The sequence below is a fragment of the Mobula hypostoma genome, chromosome 7 (genome assembly GCF_963921235.1).
Source record: "Mobula hypostoma chromosome 7, sMobHyp1.1, whole genome shotgun sequence".
In the NCBI taxonomy this organism is placed as follows: domain Eukaryota; kingdom Metazoa; phylum Chordata; class Chondrichthyes; order Myliobatiformes; family Myliobatidae; genus Mobula; species Mobula hypostoma.
This window is the reverse complement of record NC_086103.1, coordinates 165245681-165263846: the sequence shown is the minus strand read 5'-3', so window position 1 is coordinate 165263846 and position 18166 is coordinate 165245681.

Genomic DNA, 18166 nt, shown 5'->3' with positions numbered 1-18166 from the left:
ATGGGTTAGTTCATGAATAACTAGGTGCTTGATGGTCGGCATGGACCCGATGGGCTGAAGGTACTGCTTCCAAGCAGAATTACTCCATGACGCGACCTATCATCGAGTGAACCTCAAGTGTAGTGACAACTGGACCCATCACAGCACTCTCCAATTGAATCAGAAGGCTGAAGCCTCAGGAAAACAGTTAGGGAACAATTGACTGAACAAAATAAAAACAAAGAAATGTTTAAAATACAAGGCTGCATCTGGCAGAGAGAGAAGCAGGGTTGACATTTCAGGTCAGCGACTTGTCATCAGACCTGGGATGGGCAAACAGAATTCCTCAATACTCAGAGCGAAGCAGCAGTGAATTAACAATAATTTGCAAGTTGAAATACTGCAGATGCTAACAATCTGAAACAAAAAAACACAGAAAATGTTAGATACGTTCCCCCTTCATGGTGAGTGAAGCGATTAATGATACATTTCAGAAATGAATATCAAGCTTGGCTACTTGCTTTTCCTTCTAGTATTATAAGAACATAAGACCATAAGTAGAATTATGCTATTCGGCCTATTGAGTTTGCTCCACCATTTCATCATGGCTGATCCAATTTTCCTCTCGGCCCCAATCTCCTCCCTTCGTCCCGTATCCCTTCATGCCCTGACCTATCAAGAATCTATCAACCTTTGCCTTGAGTATACATAAAGACTTGGTTTCCACAGTTACCAGTATCAAGGAATTTCACAGATTCACCACTCTCTGGTGAAATTCTTCCTCATCTCCCTTCTAAAAGGAAGCACTTCTGTTCTGAGGCTGTGTACTCTGGTCTTGGGCTCTCCCACCATAGGAATCATCCTCTCCACATTCACTCTATCAAGGCCTTTCACTATGTGACAGATTTCAATGAGGTTACCTCTCATTCTTCTGAATTCTAGTGAATATAGGCCCAGAGCCATCAAATGCTTTTCTTATGACGTCATTCAATCTTGGAATCATTTTAGTGAACCTCGTTTGAACCTTCTCCAGTTTCAGCACGTTCTTTCTAAGATAAGGGGCCCAAATTTGCTCATAATACTCCAAGTGAGGCCTCACCAGTGCTTATAAAGTCTCAACATTACATTCTTGCTTTTATATTCTAGTCCTCTTGAAATGAATGCTAACATTACATTTGCCTTCTTCACCACAGACTCAACCTGTAAATTAACCTTTAGGTAATCCTGCACAAGGACTCCCAAGTCCCTTTGCACCTCAGTTTTTTTGTATTTTCTCTCCGTTTAGAAAATAGTCAACCCTTTCCTTTCTTCTGCCAAAGTGCATGACTATAGACTTTCTGACACTATATTCTATCTGCCACTTCTTTGTCCATTCTCCTAAACTGCCTAAGTCCTTCTGTAGCCTCTTTACTTCCTCAAAACTACCTCATCCTCCACTTATCTTCATATTGGCTACAAACTTTGCAACAAAGCCATCAATTCCATCACCAAATCATTGACATGTAACGTAAAAAGAATCGGTCCTAACACAGACCCCTGTGGAACACCACTAGACATCGACAGCCAATTGCAAAAGGCTCCCTTTATTCCCACCCTTTGGCTCCTGCCAATCAGCCACCACTTTATCCATGCCAAAATCTTTCCTGTAATATTATAGGCTCATAGCTTGTTAAGCAGACTTATGTGTAGCACCTTGTCAAAGACATTCTGAAAATCCAAGTATGCAACGTCAACCGATTCTCTTTTGTCTATCTTGCTTGTTACTTCTTCAATGAATTCCAACAGATTTTTAGGCAAGATTTTCCCTTGAGGAAACCATGCTGACCATGGCCTACTTTATCATGTGCCTCCAAGCACCGTGAGACTCCATCTTTAATAATCAGCTCCAACATCTTCCCAACAACTGAGGTCTGATTAACAGGGCTATAGTTTCCTTTCTTCGGCCACTCTCCCTTCTTGAAGAGTGGAGTGACATTTGCTACTATCCAGTCTGTAGGAACCATTCCAGAATCCAGTGATTTTTGAAAGATCATTACTTTTGCCTCCACGATCTCTTCAGCCACCTCTTTCAGAACTCTGAGGAGTACACCATCTGGTCCAGGTGACTTATCTATCTTTAGGCCTTTCAGTTTCCCAAGAACCTTCTCTCTAGTTATGGTAACTTCACGCACTTCATGTCTCCTGATACCTGGAACTTCCACCATACTGCTAGTGTCTTTCACAGTGAAGACTAATGCAAAATACTTATCCAGTTCATCTGCTAAGTCATTGTCCCTCATTACTACCTCTCCAGCCTCATTTTCTAGTGGTCCTATATCCACTCTCACCTCTCTTTTACACTTTATGTATCTGAGGAAACTTTTGGTATCCTCTTTAATATTATTGGCCAGCTTACTTTCGTATTCCATTTTTACCTCTTAATGACTTTTTTGACATTTTATTACACTGAAGTCTCACTTTACAATCCAATCCACTTCAAAACTTCAAAGCAAATTTATTATCAAAGTATATATATATCACCATGTACAACCCTGAGATTTATTTTCTCGCAGGCTTGCTCAAACCATAATAGAATAACAGCCATAATAAAATCAATAAAAGACCACACCAATTTGTGCATTCTACCAGTGTTCAAAAGACAATAAACCGTGCAAATACAAAAAGAAATAAATAATACTACTAATAATAAAGAAATAAACAATAAATATTGAGAATATAAGATGAAAAGTCCTTGAAAGTGAGTCCATAGGTTGTGGGAACATTTCAATGATGGCGCAAGTGAAGTTGAGTGAAGTTATCCCCTTTGGTTCAAGAACCTGATGATTGAGGGGTAATAACTGTTCCTGGACCTGGTGGTGTAAGTCCGGAGGCTCCTGTACCTTGTTTCTGATGGCAGCAGTGAGAAGAAAGCATGTCCTGGTTGGTGATGGGGCGGGGGTCCATGATGATGGAAGCTACTTTTCTGTGACAAATCTTCATGTAGATGTGCTCAGTGTTGCAGAAGGCTTTACCCATGATGGACTGGACCATATCCACTACTTTTTGTAGGATTTTCTATTCAAGGGCATTGGTATTTCCCTACCAGGCTGTGATGCAACCAGCCAATATACTCCCCACTGCACATGTATAGAAGTTTGTCCAAGTTTTTGATGTCATGCCGAACCTCCAAAAAGTCCTAAGGAAGCAGAGGTGCTGCAGTGCTTTCTTCGTAAAAGGACAGGTCTTCTGACATAATAACACTGAGTTCACTACAGCTTCAATGGGTTGAAGTTGGGATTCCTCATATTCTCTACCCTTCTGATAATTTTATCCCTTAGGGGTTGAAACTGGGACTTGCACACATCTGATAAGCAAAGGTTTAAACTACCATCCTGTTTATCTATTCCTCCTTTCTTTTTACTCTTTCCAACATTAAGTGGCTTCTTCTGGGCTCTTCTCCTTTGCTGCTTATTTGAAAAGAAAACATATTTCCCTCCAGCTTGTGGAACTAGTACAAAATCTCTCGTGTTCTTTGCTGTCCTAAATTAGTTGCAAGCAAAGTTGGAGAACAGAATGTCACAGATTTCCAATGTTCTTGGGTCGCGCAGTTTGCCATCTGTAGTGCAAACCACCCCTATAATGCTATTGTAATATCATTTACACTTTCCTGCTGTTCTGAGTAAGTCTGTTGACTTTCTTCACCATCTCCTGGTACTGGCATCTGTTGCTACTTGACAGCATCAACAGGGAACAGAACAAAGTGTGTTAGCACCCTTGAGGCAGACTGGGAAGAATCATCATGAGCTGGCAACGTGCTTCACCTGAGCTCAGAGAACCGAAAGGTCTGTAACTTTTAAATCAATTGTATTCCTTCAGTTAACGGATAATTGAAATTGTGGGCAATACAGGATAGGATGCAATGATGTGCTTTGAATTCATCACTTCTATACAGCAGAAAGGTTTTGCATTAATATGGCCCCCCTCACATCCTTTGTAAAAATAAATTTAAATCAAAAATGTGAAAATTGAGTCAATGTTTCCCTTGGTATTTTGACTGATTTTTAGTTTTCACTTTAAGAATGCAAAAATCTCAATGCAATAAGGCACATCTAATAAATAATATAAAGAACTCAAAACCTAAGACTCATTGGCCTTGGAATAACATTGCTTCCCAGAATGTAGAGAAAATTCACCACTTCTAATTTCCGTAATGGAGTGTATTTCAGACTTCAGAAAGATCATATAACAATTAAATTACAGAAGTGAGAAAATTACAGAAATACATTAAAAAAAGCTCTGCTAGGCTCATGGATGTAAGAACAATGAAGAGTTATGGGCAGTGTAGGAGGGAAGGGTTAGATTGATCATGGAATAGGTTTATATAGGGGAAAGTCAAAATAAATTTATTATCAAGGTACATACATACTTTACCATATACTACCTTGAAATTCATTTCCTTGCAGGCAATTACAGGAAAATGAAGAAATACAATAGAATTTATGAAAAACTATACATAAACAAAGACCGACAAACAACCATTGTGTAAAAGAAGACAAGTCATATAAATAAAAAGTAACACTGAGAACATGAGTTGTAAAGAGTCGTTGAAAGTGATTCTGTAGAGTCAGTTCAGATTTGAGGTGAGTGAAGTTCTCCAAGCTGATTCAGGAGCCTGGTGGTTAGAGGGTTATAATTATTCCTGATCTTCGTGGTGTACGATTTAAGGCTCGAGAACCTCCTATCCAATGGTGGAAGTGTGAAGAGAGCATTAGCTGAATGATGGGGGTCCTTGATAGTGGATGCTGCTTTCTTGTGGCAGTGCCCCATATAAATGTGGTTAGGGCTTTGCCTGTGAAGGGCTAGGCTGTATCCACTACTTTCTGTAGACTTCTCTGTTCCTGGACATTGATGTTTCCATAGCAACATACACTATTGGTGTTTACATACCAGACCAAATGCAACCAGTTAGGATGCTCTCTACGGTGCATCTGTTGAAGTTTGTCAAAATTTTAGCTGACATGCCGAAATTATGCAAACTTCTAAGAAAGTGTAGGCCCTGTCATACTTTCTTCGTGAAAGTACTTACAACATCATGGGCCGGAAGGCCTGTACTGTGCTGTACTGTTTTGTACTCTGTTTATTGATTGTCTCTTATAGAAAAAGATGAAGTCATAAATATCACCGTTAGACATTGAGTTAGCTAAGAGTCGAGTGCTTCCTAATTGACCTGAATACATCATGTATATGTGGGTTATGAGCACCTTGAAGTAATTTTCATTTTGTAACCACTGGTAACTCTATAAATGCTGACCAATTAGTAATTCAGTGCATTCCAATGGTAAAATACTGGAAAGCAACGCATTCAAAATGCTGGCAGGATTCAGCAGGTCAGGCAGCATCAATGGAAATGAATAAACAATCAACATTTTGGGCCAAAACCCTTCATCAGGACTGGAAAGGAAGGGGAAAGACACCAGAATAAAAATGCGGGGTAGAGGAAGGAGGACAAGCTCGAAGGTGAGAGATAAAACCAGGTGGGTGGCTGGAGAGGAAAGAATCTGATGGAAGAGGAGAGAGGACTGACGACCATAGGAGAAAGGGAAGTAGGAGGGGCACCCAGGTTCACGTGATAGACAGGTGAAGAGAAGAGGTAAGAGGCCAGGTGGGAAATTAGAAACAGAGGGAAGGGAGAGGGAAAATGAATTACCAGAAGACGTAATCAATATTCATGCCATCAGGTTGGAGTCTACCCAGACAGAATATGAGATGTTGCTCCTTCACCCTGAGAGTGGCCTCATTGTGGCAAAAGAGGAGGCCATGGACTGACATGTTGGAATGGGAATGGGGCTAGGCATTAAAATGGTTGGCCATTGGGAAATGCCACTTTAGGCAGATGGAACCAAGTTGCTCAACAAATATCCCACAGTTTTCCCCCTGTCTTGCCAATGTAGATGATGCTGCAATAGGAACACTGGATACAATAGGTGACCCAAACAGGTTCAAAGGTGAAGCGTTGCCCCAATTGGAAAGCTGTTTGGGGCCCTGAATAGAGGTAAGGGAAGAGATGAATGGGCAGGTATAGCATTTCTGTTGCTTGTGGGGATATGTAGCAGGAGGGAGATTAGCGGGGAATCATGGAGGGAACAATCTCTGTGGAAAGTGGAGAGTGGGGGTGTAGTAAAATGCGTTTGGTGGTAGAGTGTCGTTGAAGACAGAGGAAGTTGTTGAGAATGATGCATTATATGCGGAGGCTCACGGGTGAGGTCAAGAAGAACTCTTTCCCTGTTAAGGCAGCAGGAAGATGCCTGCGAAATGGAGGAGATACAGGTGAGGGCAGCATCAATGGCGGAGGTAGAGAAACCATATTCTTTGAAGAAGGAGAACATCTCTGATGCCATGGAAAGGAAAGCCTTAGGTACTAGAAGGGTTACCTTAACCTATGTTGCATAAGACTTGGTGAAGTACAGATAGGAATTAAAGAAAATTGGGAAAAATTGACCTAACAAAAGATGTAAATAATTGCTTAAATAGATCCAATTACTGACACAGTAATTAAGCAACTGAGCTACTCCAGTGATACTATGTGAATCTGCTTACAATGTAAAGTTCAAAGTTCAAAGTACATTTATTATCAAAGTATGTATATCTACAATCTTGAAGACCATCAAACACCCAATGTGCAGAAAGAAAACAAATCATGCTGACAATAGAAGTAGGTAAGTAGTCCACAGGCAGAAAATCAGTCATCACTGCAGCCAGTCCAGGAGCCTGTTAGTTGCAGGCCACAGCCTCAGTTAAATGCAAAGAGGAGGAAATCTCATGGAGCATTGAGCTGAACACCAGCCCATCCTTCTTCTCTGGCTTTGACACCCTGACCTTTTCAATCTGGCCCAGTGCTTAAATCGGCCATTTCTCACTCTGGGACTGAGCCCTACCACTTCAATATGCTCTCGGGCTCACCTTGATTCATCCCCTCCCCAACCTTCAGAATTTAGAGACGGTTTGGATGAGTCAATGTAAGGGCTGAATTTACATTCTTGGAAATAGTGTTCTCCAATATCAGCATTTGCATCAGACATAATTGCTTCATTTCCTGCACCATATCATTGTGTTTGAGAATCTCCAAGGATCTGTCTTTTGTCCCTAGTGTTTCTCATGGCCCTCAGCAACAATTCCTTAAAACACTATTTCCACCTGCATGTAAATGGCATGTCAGCCACATCCGTTAAGTCCTTCACTGCCCCTGAGCTGGCAGTTGCATAATGTTTGCAAATCTCCAACTAAACACAAGGATGCCATAGTCTCTGTTCAGTAGCAGACCTTTTCCCTGACCATTGACTCTATCCCCGTCAAAGACAACTGTTTTAAATTGGACTAGAATGATTGTAACCATGATATCATTCTCCAAAGATGAGCATTGCTCCAGAGTTTCAAATGGTTCAAATGGTTCAGTTTCTTCTCAGAAATTGTATACAGTATACAATCGAAATACTTACCTTTGCAGACATTGATGAGAAACAGAAGAATCCCAAAAGAATGAACGACACAAAAAGTTAGAACTCCAAAGCTCCCTCTCCCCCCATCCTGCAAGCATCAACGCATCAAGCTCCTCCCTCCCCGCCCCTTTCAGCAAAAAGCATCAGCGCCCACCACCCTGCTAAGCAACAGCAAATCACCCAAAGAAAGACCATGATCTGCAGTCCACAAAAACTTTTGTTTACCCGACAGTTCGAAATGCTACAGGCATTCTCTCTCACTATCTAGCGAAACCAGAGACTGACAGTGGCTGTTACAATACTACAGTCTGCTGCGTATGAGGTCACACACTTCCACTTCTGTAATAGTTCAGCCCTGCCCCATTTCAGCATTATAACATGGCATCGAAAGTGATAGCATCGACTGAATTGCCCAGGCCAAGGTCTGGTTAATGAATTGCTCATCGGAATATCATTGTAGTGGTGGTGTACACTACAGACGGTGTGCAGTTTCTTAACACCTCACCCACACCTTTATTGTCTCCAAACTTGACTCCTTTTCAACCAGGCTCATTCTAGTCCCAATAAATTTGAGACAGACCAAAATAAATTTACCACAAGTTCACTTCATTCGTCACACCTTGCATTGGCTCCCAACTGTTCAATTCAGCTTCAAAGTCGCACCCTTCTTTTAAGGTTTACTCCTCGCCACCTCCGTAATCCCACAGAAATAATTGTGACCCCTTGATCAAACCCAAATTATATTTATTTATTTATTTATTGAGATACAGAGTGGAGTAGCCCTTTCTGGCCCTTCAAGCTATGCTAACCCAGCAACGTCTGATTAATCTCTAGCCTAATCATGGGATAATTTACAATGACCAATTAACCTAGCAACTGGCATATCTGTGAACTGTGGGAGGAAACCAGAGCACCCAGAGGAAACCCACACGATCATGGAGAACACGTACTAACTCCTCATAGACAGCAGTGGGAATTGAACCTGGCCTGCTGGTACTGTAAAGCATTGTGCTAACCACTATATTACTGTGCCTCGTGATAGTTGGTCTTCAAGCATTAAGGCTCCTAGCTCTGGAATACCCTTGTAATTCTCTCTGCCAATCTATCTCTTTCCTTCTTTAAAATTCTCTTTAGAACCTGCCTCTTTGTCCAAGATTTGCTAAGCTATTCTGACTTGTTTGGTCAGGCACCTCTGAGTTAGTATGAGCTACTTTGCTTCGTTAAAGGTGCTTTAGAAAAACAAGTAGTTGTAAAGGTGCAATCGTTGTGTCTCCCCTTTCAACAGAGGCCCCGGCTGAAAATGTTGTTTTGAAATACCTGAGAAAATAATTATGTGTACGTGTGTCCAGTATCTGTGATGTAAAGTTGCATAGCCATGTTTTATTGTGGAAGATGTCTTTGCCTGACCTCAAGCAACAATGTAAGTTTAGATAGCCACTTTAGTGCTCTTGAGGGAAAGGAATACATTTTTGTAACATCATTAAATCTACCAACCAGTCCCTGCTGTACCAAACAGTACTTTGACAATAATGGTTCATGGCAAGACCCAGAAGTATGTGGATCACGTACTATATCTCAGAGCCACCTCTCGATGAAGGTGGACACTGCCTATAATTTGTCAATACAGCCTTTGGCGGATTAAGAAAAAGTATAATTGAAGATCTCACCTCTTGTATAAAACATCTGTTCCACTGGGCAGCAGTCATCCCTGCGTCCTACATTTTTCTTACACCTAGACTACTTCGAGCATTGAAAAAATATCATTAAAATTGTCTCTGGAAAATTAAAGTTCAAAGTAAATTCCTTATCAAAATATGTATGGGTCACCGGATACTACCTTGGATTCATTCCCTTGCAGACATTTACAGGAAAATAAAATGCAACAAAATTTTGAAAGATTATAAATAACAAAGACTAACGAACAACCAATGAGCAAAAGAAGAAAAATCATGCAAATAATAAAAACAAGTAAATAAATTCTACTGAGTTGCAGAGTCCTTGAATCCTCGAAATTCATTGGGAAGGAAAAATAAACCAATGTTTGTTCCTCTGCCAGGGCAATATTGAAATAGATGCCATTGACAAAGTTAGATTCAGTGGCCAGGGAAGGGGGCTGCTATTGAACAGAGACAATGGTGTCCTCATGCTTAATTGGAGCTGACTTATTGTGTTCAATTCTGGTCAGCTCATTATAGGAAGGATGTAGAAGCTTTAGAGAGGATGCAGAGGAGACTTACCAGGATGCTGCCCAGAGTAGAGAACATATATTATGCAAAACTTTGAGCAAACTAGTGCCTTTCTTTTTGGAGTGAAGGAGGATAAGAAGTGACTTGAGAGAGGTGTACAAGATCAGTGATCCCCAACCTCCAGGCCGCGGACCAATACATTGCCGCGAAGAATGCAACCATGCAGCGGTAGCCAGAACGCACCCAGCACACCTTTAAGAAAAAAGGCAATTCCGTCGCCTCTGATCTGGGCTGATATTTACGTGCCAGGCGGAACCTAATTAATTAGCTTATTTATTTTGGCTTTTTTCCGGAGGTTGGGGACCACTGCACAAGATGACAAGAGGCATTGACAGAGCGGACAGCCAATGCCTTTTTCTCTCGCAGGGTGGAAATGGCTAATGCAGGAGGGCATAACTTTGAAGTGATTTGAGGAAAGTATCATGGGGGGATAGAACATAGAAAACCTACAGCACAATACAGGCCTTTCAGCCCACAAAGTTGTGCCGAACATGTCCTTACCTTCGAACTACCTAGGCTTACCCAGAGACCTCTATTTTTCTAAGCTCCATGTACCTGTCCAGGAGCCTCTTAAAAGACCCTGTCATTTCCACCTCCACTGCCGCTGCCGGCAGCCCTTTCCACGCACTCACCACTCCCTGCGTAAAAAACTTACCCCCGACATCTCCTCTGTACCTACTTCCAAACACTGCCAAGAGTCTTACCATTAATGCTATATAATGCACTGCTGGGGGGTTGTGCAGAGACAGGTACATTAAGGACACTTAAGAGGCCTGTGGATTGTCATATGGCTGAAGAAAAATGGAGGGCTAGCAGGAGTGAAGCATTAGATTGATCTTGGAGTAGGTTAAAAGGTCAGCAGAACATTGTAGGCTGAATGGCTTGTACTATGCTCTACTATTTTGTGTTCTTATTATCCCCTCTACTGATGGCCTGGTTGTATTCAGCCATCTAACCTTGGGAAAGCAGTGATGCCTGACTCCTGAAACACAAACTTTATTCCTAACTCCACCATGGGATAAGATACTAGGTGGACATAAGAAAGTTGTGGCCTATTCCATTCGAGCATGTGTTTAATGCTTCCATGAAGAGGTGCAATGTCCCTACTGACCTATGGAAATCTCTGGCCCAAAGAGGAGAAGCATTGGCATGATATTGAAAACCTCAAGGCCAAACATGATAAAAAGACCCTCCATTAGAGCAGAAGGAATGCAGTAACTCACTACATTGCCCAGCTATTTCCTTTCTGTCCTCCATAACCTGGCCCATCTACAGAAGGGTCTTTAATTTCCACTTGGCCTCACTAACAGCTGATAGCCCACAAAACCAGAGTGAAAGTAAATCATCTTTATTCACAAGAGATTGCCCATGGAGAAAAAGAATAGTGGTCAGAGTGTTGATATGTGCTCCACGGTTTATTCGGAGTTGCTATTTGTGCCACTGTATCCACCATATTTTTATTGAGAATAGACCCCTGCAGCACTTTGAGCCGCACCGCCCAGTATCTCCCAATTTAAACCTAGCGTAATCATGGGACTATTTACAATGACCAATTAACCTACTAACTGGTATGTCTTTGGACTATGGGAGGAAACCAGAACACCTGGAGGAAACCAATGAGGTCACAGGGACATCTTAGAAACTCCTTGCAGACAGCAGCAGGAATTGAAATTGGGTCGCTGGTACTAGGAAGCTTTGTGCTAGCTACAGTGCCGCAATTCCACAAGGCCTTACTTTTGGATTAGAGATTAGATCATGGAGCTGAAACAAGAAAAGTCTGACATTTACCCACAATGCAACCTCAGTTTCACTTTGAGAATTGGCCTCAGAATGATCTCAGGCCCAATCACTTCAAACAATTGACATTACTGTTTTTAAACCAGCACCATTTGCTCTCCAATTATTTTTGTTTCGATTATTATTGTATGAAGAACCTTTACGCAGACTGGTGATTGATTCGGTGCTTAACGCTTACCACAGACTGATATTCTATTTTCAACATCAATATCATTGAATGTGCTTAACAATTCCACAACTGGGATCTGAGGAAGGTTATTTAAAAAGGAAGTTCTAAACTCATTTTTAGCCTCTGGTCACTATAACTGAAAGGAATCTGCTCTGATCAGGAGCTTTGTTTTTAATTACTTCCCACTGCACTGGAAGACAAGACCCAAGCTATCCCAGTGAATGACAAATGAAATCATATCACTCTAGTGACTTCCAGATGATGTACTATTAAGAAAATGAAAAGAGACAAATCTCAGGTAAGATGACTGACAGCATTTTATTGCCAAAGTATCTTATTGGAACAACGTGTACCAAACCTGTCAACAGTGATTTTAATATCCCACTTCTATTATAACATGCCAGAAACATTTATTGCAAATTCAATTTTAATGCATTGGTACACTAAAATTGCAAAGTCTTTAAGCATGTTTTTGTTTCTCCCATCTGGAAGCTCATAAACAAATAAACAACAAGCCAGAACTGACAGTGATAGTATTGCATGAATAATTAATATTTAAACTCACTAAGTTCAGTTAAAGTACTTCATAGAAGGATTAAGTTGGATGAATAGAGTGGTGGCAAGATAGGAAGGTTGGAGGTGACCAGAACTAGGGTTAATAAATATTAGCTCATCATGAACAAATCATTTTGCTCAGAGAACAATGACAACAGAGAAACTGTTGTCACTATGAGAAGCTGAGGTAAATTTCAAGATTGTTTAATGTCATTTCCAGAACACAAGTGAAAAGGAGAATAAACTAATTGTTACTCCAGATCCAATGCAGCACAAAAAAAACACAATAAAATAAAGAACACAATAATAAAAAAAATTAAATATAAATACATAAATTTAACTTACATACATAAACTGATTGTAAGTATTTCAAGTGACACTGGGTACAGGAGTATCTGAACATTAAGGGGACTCTGACAGGAAATGTAAAAGTATTGGTGGTAGGGGTTGTGTTGTGGTGTTCATGGAGGAGTTGAGGAGTTTGATGGCTTGGGGAAAGTAACTGTTTTTGAGTCTGGTGGTTCTGGTGTTAATGTTGTGTAGCCTCTTCACTGGGTGGAGTGGGACAAACAATCCATTAGCAGGGTGGCTGGGATCCTTCATGATGTTAGTGCCCCTTTTCCGGCACTCTTCTCTATATACAGTATGCCCTTGATGGTGGGTAGGCTGTTGACGATAATGTGTTGGGCAGTTTTGACTACCCATTGTAGAGCCTTCCTGTCCGTCGCAGTCCAGTTTTTACACCATGCAGTAATACAGCATGTTAGGGTGCTCGCTACTGCATACCTGCAGAAGGGCATGAGTCTAGATTTACATAGTCCAGCTCCCTTCAGCCTCCTCAGAAAGTAGAGGTGCTCAATGCACTCAAGGAAAAACAATCTGAGCACATGAGGAAGAAAGGAATAACAGGTTATTTTCCTTCCATTCATTCATGTGATGTGATCGTTGTCAACATGATTGTTAATCGTTAATTATCCCCTACATTAAATTTTTTTTAGGCCACTTCAGAGGGCAGTTAAATCAACAATGCTTTGAAGGCTCTAGAACCACAGAAGTTTAGGAGAGCAGACTTCAGAAACAGAATCTGAATCAGGTTTAATATCACCGGTGTACGTATGTTATGAAATTTGTTAATTTTGCAGCAGCAGTACAATGCAATACATAATTATAGAGTAAAAGAATGTGAATTACAGTAGATATATATATATATATATATATATATATAAAATAGTTAAATTAAATAAGTAGTGCATAAAAATGGAAATAAAAAAATATTGAGGTGGTGTTCATGGGTTCAATGTCCATTCAAAAAGCACATGGCAGAGGGGAAGAAGCTGTTCATGAATTAGAGACTGTGTCCCTTTAGACTTCTGTACCACCTTCCTGGTGGTAATGACGAGAAGGGGGCATGTCCTGGTTAATGGCGGTCCTTAATGATAGACGCCGCCTTACTGAGGCACCGCTCCGCGAAGATGTCCTGATACTACAGGGGCTAGTGTTTTTGATAGAGCTGACTCATTCTATAACTCCCTGCAGTTTACTTCGATCCTGTGCAGTAGCCCACCCCCAATACCAGACAGTGATGCTGCCAGTTAGAATGCCCTCCAGGGTACATCTGTAGAAACTTACCAGTGTTTTTCAACTTCCAGCTTGAAGGACAGTAAACTACCAGGCAGTTCCTTATGAGAATCAGGTAATTACACTGTCACCATTACAGAAACTACATTTATTTGATTACCTAAATTTAAATTCATCTGCTGGTATGATATGCTTTGAACTTGAACCTGCCTAGTTCAAAAGTTATTGCCACTAGAAAGAGATTCTGTTGCATTTACAAGAGTAACTGTAAGAAGTTTGTGTGGATCATTGATATCATTTTGTGCCTGTTAAACCAGATGACTTATGTCTTATAAAATCTCCCCTCATGGAAATACACCTCACATAAAGTCCTGGTTACAGATCAGGGCTTCATGATTTCCATTGCACTATTGCACCTAAGTGTTCTGGTGGAATTAAATGGCTATAACCAAATAGCTAATGGTGCACAAGCTCTTCATTCCTGTACAAATTCGATCATTAGGCATACTTTAATTTACCATAGAACAGATCCATGCCGAATAACTGTCATTTCAGCAGTAATACAAAACGTTATTATCATCTCAGAAAAAACTAGCTATGGTCAATATCTTCCGCCAAACAAATTGGTGGAAGATTTTCTTCTTTTCAAATCTTTTAAATTATTATTATCCAAAATTAACAAGAGTATATCGAAGTAGGCAACACTTACATGTCTCAAGAATAATATCATTGTTTTAAAGATTGAAAAAATTTTGGTGACAAAAAAAAGAGAAAAAAACCTTACTAAAGCAAAGAGAGAAAAAGTAAACCCATTAGGAGTTCAACTCCAGAGCCATACGTCATACAAAAAGCTTCTAAAGATAAACATCAAACTGCAAGAAAACGAAAATGTACCAAAAATTTGCAATTAGATCATGGAGGAAATCTATCAATTAACTCAAATGATAGTAATGGGCAAATGAACCCCATCTTCAAGTGATGCTATGTCTTAGTTTGGAGAAAATTAGAAGTCGAACCTTTGAGCCTATGTTTGATTTTGAGAATACTTGGTTTTCTAGCCCCAAACAGACATTTGTATTAATTTTGTATTAGTTTATAGACAGCAGCTATACTTCATTAAGAGACAGCAACTACATTTCACCAAAAGCACTCAAATTTCACCAGATCTGCAGAAGCAGCATTCTAACTGGCTTCATCACCATCTGGTATTGGGGGGAGGTGGTGGGTTGAGGAGTGGGGCTACTGTACAGGACTGAAATAAGCTGCAGAGAACTGTAAACTTAGTCAGCTCCGATATAGGTACTAGTCTCCATAGTATCCAGGACATCTTCAAGGAGCGGGGCCTCAAAAAGGTGGTGTTCATCATTAAGGACCCCCATCACCCAGGTCATGCCTTGTTCTCATTGTTACCATCAGAAAGAAGGTACCGCAGCTTGAAGGCACACACTCAGCGAATCAGGCACAGCTGCTTCTCCTCTGCTGTCCGATTTCTGAATGGACATTGGACCCATGAACATTACGTCACTAATTCTTTCTTAATTTCTGTTTTTGCATAACTTATTTAATTTAAATAATATATAAACTTACTGTAATTCATGTTTTTTTATTATTATGCATTATATTGTACTGCTGCCGCAAAGACAACACATTATGCTGGTGATATTAAACATGATTCTGATTTAATTTCTATAAACAACACTCACAGTTTACATCACAGATTATTCTTACAGTTAATTCTCATATGCCTCCAGAAATGAATGAAATCTAATATAAACTTTTGGAAGAACACAAGGGGTCAAGAAGTGGAGGCAAAAGGATAGTCGACGTTTCGAGTCAAGACCCCTACATCAGGACCGAGACTGTAGCGGGAAGATAGCCAGTATAAAAAAGTGAGAGGGAGTGCTGAGAGAGAGGTTGGTAAAAGGTGGTGGAAGCAAGAGAAAAACCAGGTCATTTTTGACATTTGGAACCACATGGAGGAAGAGGAGGGGAAGGGTCTGGAGAGGGACTGGTGGATGATAGGTTGAACCAAATAAGGGAGGGATGTGAGGCAGATGGAAGCAGGTGGGGCAAGGTGATGAGTCAAATGGAGCGGAGCTGGGGCAGAGGTAAGATGGCACTTAACATCAACTCCTTCGAGCTCATCTGCAGAAACAGCTTAATTTCTACCTCTGAGATCTCTCTTTTTCCTTTTCAAGTTGGATGGGGCTCTATAGGAGACCTTGACCTAGAGTTATATTCAGACTTTGGTTCTTTGTAGTGGTGGAATCCACTCGCGGGGCTCACGACCGGCCATTTTCCATATCCCAAGGACGTGTCCCAGATGACAAGTACATTTCGGGGTTCCGAGGCTTTGCAGCCCTGTGGGTGAGCTGACTCCATGCCAGTGGCGCAAACTGAAGAGTTGTGGGAGAAAACAAACATCGGGAACAGTGGGTCGGCTGCCAGGGCTCTGTACTCGATGAATCGCGAGCTCTCTCTCTCGTTGGTGGGGGTAGAGTTTGTTGCCAACTCTCGATTGGGATAACTTGGGGAAAAAAAACGTGCCCCATACTTTATCATCACGACACAGCGAGTTGTTTTGTTATGTCTCCTCTCTGGCTGTGAAAGGGGGACACCTCTCTTTCCCTTGATTAGGGAGAGAGAGGGCCTGTCGTATTGTCGGGTGAATGATTAGGTCTTGTCGTACTGTAGATCATGATCTTTCTCGGGGCCTTTGTTATTGCTTGCTTGCTATGTGGAGAATGCTAATGCTTTTTTTCGCTGAAGTAAATGGGGAGAGGGAGATTTGTTGCTTTGCTGCTGCTTGTGCATGAGTGGGGGATTTGGGGTTCTAATGATTTTAGAGTCATTTATTCTTTGGGCCACCTCTGTCTTTGTGGATATCTGTGAAGATCAGGAATTTCACATTGTATATCGTAAACATTTTTCTGTTATTAAATGGACCTATTGAAACTATTGACAACTACTATTGGATCCTCCTTGAAATATTTTATTTTCAAGACAAGGATTTCATTTTCCAGGTCAACACTCCCTCCTCCTTTCTCCCACCTGGCCCTTCCATCTCCTCTTCATCTGGTTCCACCTATCACCTCCCAGCATCTCTGTCACCCCTTCCTCTCACTAGCTAGCAAAAAATGTTCTGATTTTTTGCTCCATGTTCCAGTGCCTGCAGTCATTTATGTATCCAGAAAGAATAAGAATCAGCTTTATTATCACAGGCATACTGTATGTCATGAAAGATGTTGTTTTCCAGCGCCTCTGCAGTGCAGAACATAATAAATGCTATGTTACAGTAAGATCTATATCAAAAAATAAGTAGCACAAATAGAGCAAAATAGTAAGGTAGTGTTTGTGGACAGTTCAGAAATCTGATGGTGGAAAGGAAGAAGCTGTTCCTAAAGTGTTGAGTGTGGGTCTTCGGGCTCCTGTACCTCCTCGCTGATGGCGGTAATGAGAAGACAGCATGTCCTAGGTGATGAGGGTCCTTAATGATGGATGCTGCCATCTTGAGGCATTTGAAGGTGACCTTGACATATATTCTAGTCGGGCAGCATTGTGAGTTGTCTAAGTTTCTTCAATGTCAGCAGAAGTGCAATAATGTAAAATGCACCATCTCATTATGATCCTATTAAAGTTGCACTTTCTGCTCAGGCATGGAGAATCAGGCTTTCTATTTATAGCACTCAGTCTGGGATGAACTAGGGTGGGGTGAAGCGATGCAGACATATATCAACACAAAAGGTGCTAGATATGCTTAAAGCAATTCACATTTGAAAATTAACTTGAAATGAATTTCACTTTGAAAATTGCATTCTATAACAAAACATTTTTTGTACAGAATGCCTAAAACTGGACCAGATGTTTGTATTTATGTAAAATGTTTTGTACTGAAAAATATATATCTGTAATGCGGGAATTTGAGAAATGAGGTTTATTTCATTTAATTCATTGGAGCTCATCCCTCTAAGATATTATCATTCATGACTTTTTTTTGAATTATTTTATTTTCAAGACATGGATTTCATTGTTCAGGTCATACTTATTCCCCCGACTGAGAATTATTGTGTCTAGTTATATTTTGAGGAGGGACGAGTACCCATTATAATTCAGGTCTCTTGAAGGAAACCAATTAGATTTGAGTTGCTGGTTACATGACAGGCAGGCTTACTAAAGAGCACAAGGCAGAGCACAATGTACAAACTCAAATGGTGTCAGACTATCCCTGGATGCAGTCTCCCATCTCTCACTTTAAGTGTGAACAGCTGTCACTTCAACAAGCCAGTACTGGTGTTATAATATCCACTTGAGCGTTAACCCAAAGGCAAAAAGTCATCAGAAAGAGGACATGGGGAACATAAGGAGTT